At 41.1% G+C, this 5,517-nt stretch overlaps 1 pseudogene; it reads right to left on the bottom strand.

Moving 5' to 3' along the window:
* Nucleotides 1-577: 577 nt before the first annotated feature.
* LOC149183462 (short-chain type dehydrogenase/reductase pseudogene) lies at nucleotides 578-1,857 on the bottom strand (annotated as a pseudogene).
* Nucleotides 1,858-5,517: the final 3,660 nt, after the last annotated feature.

Here is a 5,517-nt window from a genome sequence, read left to right as displayed (position 1 = left end):
TACATCATGTTTCTCTTTTTTTCAACATTTAGGATAAGTGCATCTCTTCTCAAATTCGTTCTATTATTGTATTGTAAATAGGTTTATGTTAAAATATTTGGTTTGTTTTGTATTTTCATTGTTTGACAGTTAAAAGTGATTGGAATTTGGGTAAAAAAAATAGCTGGAATCCGAGTAAAAAAATTTCAAGAAATCTTGCAGTAGCAGTGTTTGAATTAAGCAGGATTCCGGGCAAAATTTTTCAAGAAATCTTGTAGTAGCAATGTTTGAATCATGTTTTTTATGGTGGAAATGGATTCAGCACTATTAAAAACTTTTGGGGCACCCAAAATCTTGAAGTTTGCCATCTGTAACTTATCTCTGCCGGCTTTTATCATAAACCTTGCCAAAATTTCCATGATTTTCAAGGCAAAACAAACTTTGTGATTAGACTACGACCTTTTTTTAATATACTTTTGATGAAATCTAATTTCAAAAACAAAATCTTATAAAATCTATATACTGTTGGCTGTTATTTGAGATATTGGATATTGACATGTCCAAATTAACAACCAATCCAATCATTTCAGTCCCAACATGGAAATGTTGTTCATTCACACCATAGTAATGTATTATGAATAGTAATGTATTATGAATATTGTTGCATTTCCTATCTTCAAATAAACCCAAAATGACTGCTTCGAACACAATCCATTAAAACCCCAAGTGAGGTTCATAACAGACTCTGACCGACTTCTTCAAACACAGGAATGAACACAATTCATTAAAACCCCCCCCAGTGAGGGCCAAAAACACTAGTACAGTGAGCTGCTCAATCCATCCAAAAAAAAAAATATAGCCATAGGAACCATTGAATTTTACTCATCATACCTCGCCTCCATTGACCCGAACAATCTGAGCATTTACCCACTCTCCTTCGTCACTCGCCAAGAACGCAACCAGGGGAGCCACATCTTCCACCTTCCCCAACCACTCTTCTTCGTCACTCGCCAAGAACGCAACCAGGGGAGCCACATCTTCCACCTTCCCACCTTCTATAGCGGCCTCGCTCTTGCCGGCAAAGAACATATCGGTGGCAACAGGGCCTGGCGCCACACAATTTGCAGTAATCTGAGTGCCCCTCAATTCCTGCGCCAGGATTCTCGTCATCATCTCCACCGCCGCCTTGCTGGCCGCGTAGGCGCCGTACCCTGTTCTCGCCAGTGCCACAACGGAGCTGGTTATGTTGATGATGCGACCGCCGCCGCCGCGGACGACCCTCTTGGCGGCTTCTCTGCTACAAAGAAATGTCCCCTTGCAGTTCACTTGGAAAGTCCGGTCCCAGTCTTCATCCGAGGTCTGTGCAACGGTTGGATTCTTGGGGTTCACCACTCCTGCGTTGTTTACCACGATGTGGAGTGCCCCAAATGTGTGCTCGCCCATGTCGAATAGCTGAGCCACCTGGGAGGGCTCTGCAACATCGGCTTTACACACAATCGCCCGAACACCATTCTTCCCAGAAGAAGAGGATTTATTATTGATTAGGGAAGCGACTTCCTCTGCGGCGGCTTGATTGGAGCAATAATGGACGACCACTTTGGCTCCCTTCTCCGCCAAATTGAGGGCAATTTCCCTGCCAATCCCCCTGGACGCACCTGTTACAATGGCCACTCGTCCTTCCAAGGGCAAAGGGGGCCTCATACTCTTCTCCTCCTGCTGCTGCTTCTGCTCATCAGCTGTCGCCATAACTGGAAAAAAGCGATTTGCTCTCCCTGAGAGATATTTCTATGCAGGATGCCCTGATAGTTTCCTAATCCGAGTACCTGTCCAGCTAAAAAAAATAATTCCCTTTGCCAAAAATCGGACCAAATATCAGTAAGAAATTCTCACTCAGAAATATATATAATGATTAGATAAATATATTATTATATAAATAGATTAGATAAATAGATTATTATATAAAATTAAATTTTATAAATTAATCTTTTTATCCAATTATTTTAATTTTAATTTATAAATAAATTTTAATTCTATAAAATAGTTAGATAAAAAAAAATTATAAAATTAAATTAATTTGATAAAATTAAATTAAATTTTAATTGTAAAATCAATTTAAATTTTTTAAATTAATCTAAACTTTAATTTTATGAATAATTTAAATGGCTTTTACTGACTGGGTTAAAAAAAATTGCCTCTATTTTAATCATCGTCTTGTTTTCAAGAATTCAGATCTGGGTTTTTGCGGAGCAAAGGGTTTCTGATCTGTCTCTATTTTAATCACCATGAATTAAAATTAAAATAATTAAATGAAATTAAAATTAAAATAATTGGATAAAAGTTAATTTAATTTTAATTTTATAAATCAATTTATTTATCTTTATCTAACTATTTTTATTTATTATTTCAATTTCCATCTATAAATCAAATAAATTGATTGATAAAATAATTAAATAAATAGATTAATTTATAAAATTAAAATAAAATAAAATTATTAAATAAATAAGTTGATTTATACAATTAAAATTTAATTTAATTTAAGTTAATATAAATCAATATATATATATATATATATATATATATATATATATTCTAAACATATATTAAACCACTTTGATTTATTATATCTAGGGAGTTGTCGAGAAAAATTGAGATAATCCAAAACAAATTCATAACCTATAACCTCAAGATCAAGGGAAATGCTCCCTATCCTATCCTCTTGATCGAAACTAGGATGTCCCCCATTGAAAGTGCGACTATGTTTAGATATCTCATGTATAAGAAGGAGCTTCACAATATGGAATCCAAGAGACTCGCAAAAATTGCTTCTAAATTTAGTCAAAACCCCTACATGTGCTTAAAGCGCGGGTGGGATCATGATGCTCAATCTCGGCTCAAACTTTGGGGGATTAAGGAGGAGATCATCATGGGAAGCAAGGACAGTATCAAAGATACTATTACCTCTAGTTTTAAGGACAAGATGTGGGATGCTAAGGAGCTGGAGGGTAAAAGGAAGTTAAGGCACTATAAGGAGGTGATCAATTGAACCCTTGATAACCAAAATTATCTCTCTATGTTAACTAGCACTAAGAAGAAAATGAACATCACTAGGATTAGAACTAACTCTCATGAGCTTTGGAGTGAGACCGGGTGGGCGGTCTACTCCCAAGACTCCCTAGGGCAATAGAATTTGTTAGATTTGTGATACTAAGAAGGTGGAAAATGAAAAGCACTTCCTTTAGAGTGCTTGTGTCAGGCCCACAATTCGGGCGTGTCGGGTGGGCGCATTTAACAACCGGGTCAACGGGAGTTGGCACGAGCACACGATGGGCGAGCGACGAGCTAGGCGGTTGAACAACGAGTTGAGGGCGCGTTCGAACGATGCAACGAGCCAACCGAACGAAGGAAATGTGCGACGCGAAAGTCATCTTGTGAAAATGACTAATTGTTGGGCAGTGGAAAGTTTATATGTGGGGGCGGTCCCGCACATGGGCGCCCACACCATGGGCCGACGTGAAGTTGGGGCGAGTTGGATGAAACGATGGGTCGGCTTGGTGAGTCGACGCCCCGAACGATGGGCCAACCGCCATATAAGTAAAGCATTGGGATGGTGGCAAAAATCATTCAAGTGAAGTTTCCAAGTGTTCATGTGAGCTGGAGGGCGAGCTAGCTTGGAGAGGACTGAAATTTGGCAAGGTGTAGGCGGACTCTTGGGCTGAAACACTGAGCCAGGGCAAATGGAGAAAACGGAGTCGCAGGTCGTGCGAGAGTGTCGGGCCGAACGATCGGGTGAGGGCGTCCAAGGGCATTTGTCTGAACGATCGTTCGAAGCCATTCGGACAAGGGCATGCGAAGGCGCCGGGCCAAACGATTGAATGGGCGAAGTCGTTCGAAGGCGTTCGGGTGAAGTCATGCAAGGGCGTGCAAAGGCGTCGGGCCGAACGATTGAATGGGCGAAGTCGTTCGAAGGCGTTCGGGCGAAGTCGTGCAAGGGCGCTAAGCTGAACGACTAAACGAGCGAAGTCGTTTGAGGACATTCGAGCAAAGTCATTCGAAGGCATTCGGGTGAGGACGTGCGAGGGCGTCGGGCCGTTCATTCTACCGGAGGTAGCCCCACCTACCACCACCTCTTTGATCACTGCTAAGATAGGTAGCAATCTTATCTACCAAACTAGGAAATTCATTTTCTGTTTGGTTCACTCCCAAAGTAAGGGGAAGATCGTCGCCACGTCCATCACCCCCACGAAGGGTTCCTCCACGTAGCTTCAACAGCAAATGGACACGGTCATGAAAGCAGACAAGAACATCTTCTCCTCACCCATAGGGACACCGTTGCACTATCAGGTCAAGCATTCATTCGATCTGACTCCCAGAGCACCTCTACCCAACGGGCTGATATATCACCGCTCCATTCTGAAAAATGACAAGTACAAGAAGCGACATGGTCCTTACACAAGTACCAAGGCTATGGGGAATAATGCTTTGGAGCACAACATTCCCCCATTCCTTCTCTTGCACCGAGTGTTCAATGTGGACTGCCCTTTACCATGCTTCCCACCATTACTGGACACATCAGAGATTGTAGAACAGCTCACCGGGGACCCAACTCAGCATAAGTTTCCTCATCTCATGGAGGAACTCAATGCAATGGGGACCATTGCTTCCTAAGGGGGGAGGAATGATCCAGGTGGATGTTGGTGGCCACCCACCTATCCCACTTAGACCCCCACAACTGTCTCTTTCAGTTTTTCAGTTTCCTTAATTGTACCACAATTTACTATTTTTAGCAGTTTTTTCAGGTTCTAAACTTCCGGAGCCGTTTTGAGGCCCTAAACGACGTTTTTTTTTCTCTGCCCAAAGTTGTAGTTCTCGGGTAGATATTTCTAACGAGATATTGTCCGCGTCAAATGGAGATCATATGCCAAAGTTACGACCCCGGGAAGTTGATGTACCAATTTACCCAAACGAGGCTCACAGTTTAGCGTTTCATCTTCTAGGGTTAGGTTTTTGGATGTTCAGGGTTTTCCATTGTTTCTCAAGAATAAATAGGCCTTCGAGCCTCATTGTAACACAGTTTAGAGACATGTAGCTGCCACATCTCTTCTTAGAGATAAGCTACCATCGCCCTAGCTCCTTTATTTCCATTTCTGTTTGTAAGAATATTTCAGTATTTTACAGTAACGAAATGAAGTATTATTTCCACTGCATCTCTGTATTTATGGTTATCTTTGTAATTTGTTGCGTTCCTGTTTAAATCCAGATCAAATATAAAAGTTATACATCTTCTTTTTTTTTATCAAGTAAGAGTAGGACCTCCTATTAATCTAGCCAAAAATACATAATTTACAAGAAGCCGCACTAGCTCTGTGAGAGTTCAACAGGCAGCTAGGCAAGCAAAGTTTCGAACCATGCACCCAAAAACATGAGAAGCTCGAACAAGAAAATCGGTGAGTTACCTCCAGACACTCTAGACAAAAGCAAGCAGTAAACCCTCTGGTCGTACTGTCGAGCACCAAAAGAAACCCTGAACACCTTGGAAGA

Source organism: Pinus tabuliformis, chromosome 3_2 (genome assembly GCF_031772625.1).
Source record: "Pinus tabuliformis cultivar Carrire ecotype Pingquan chromosome 3_2, CPIR1, whole genome shotgun sequence".
NCBI classification, from domain to species: Eukaryota; Viridiplantae; Streptophyta; class Pinopsida; order Pinales; family Pinaceae; genus Pinus; species Pinus tabuliformis.
This window is presented reverse-complemented; position numbering and strand designations above follow the sequence as displayed.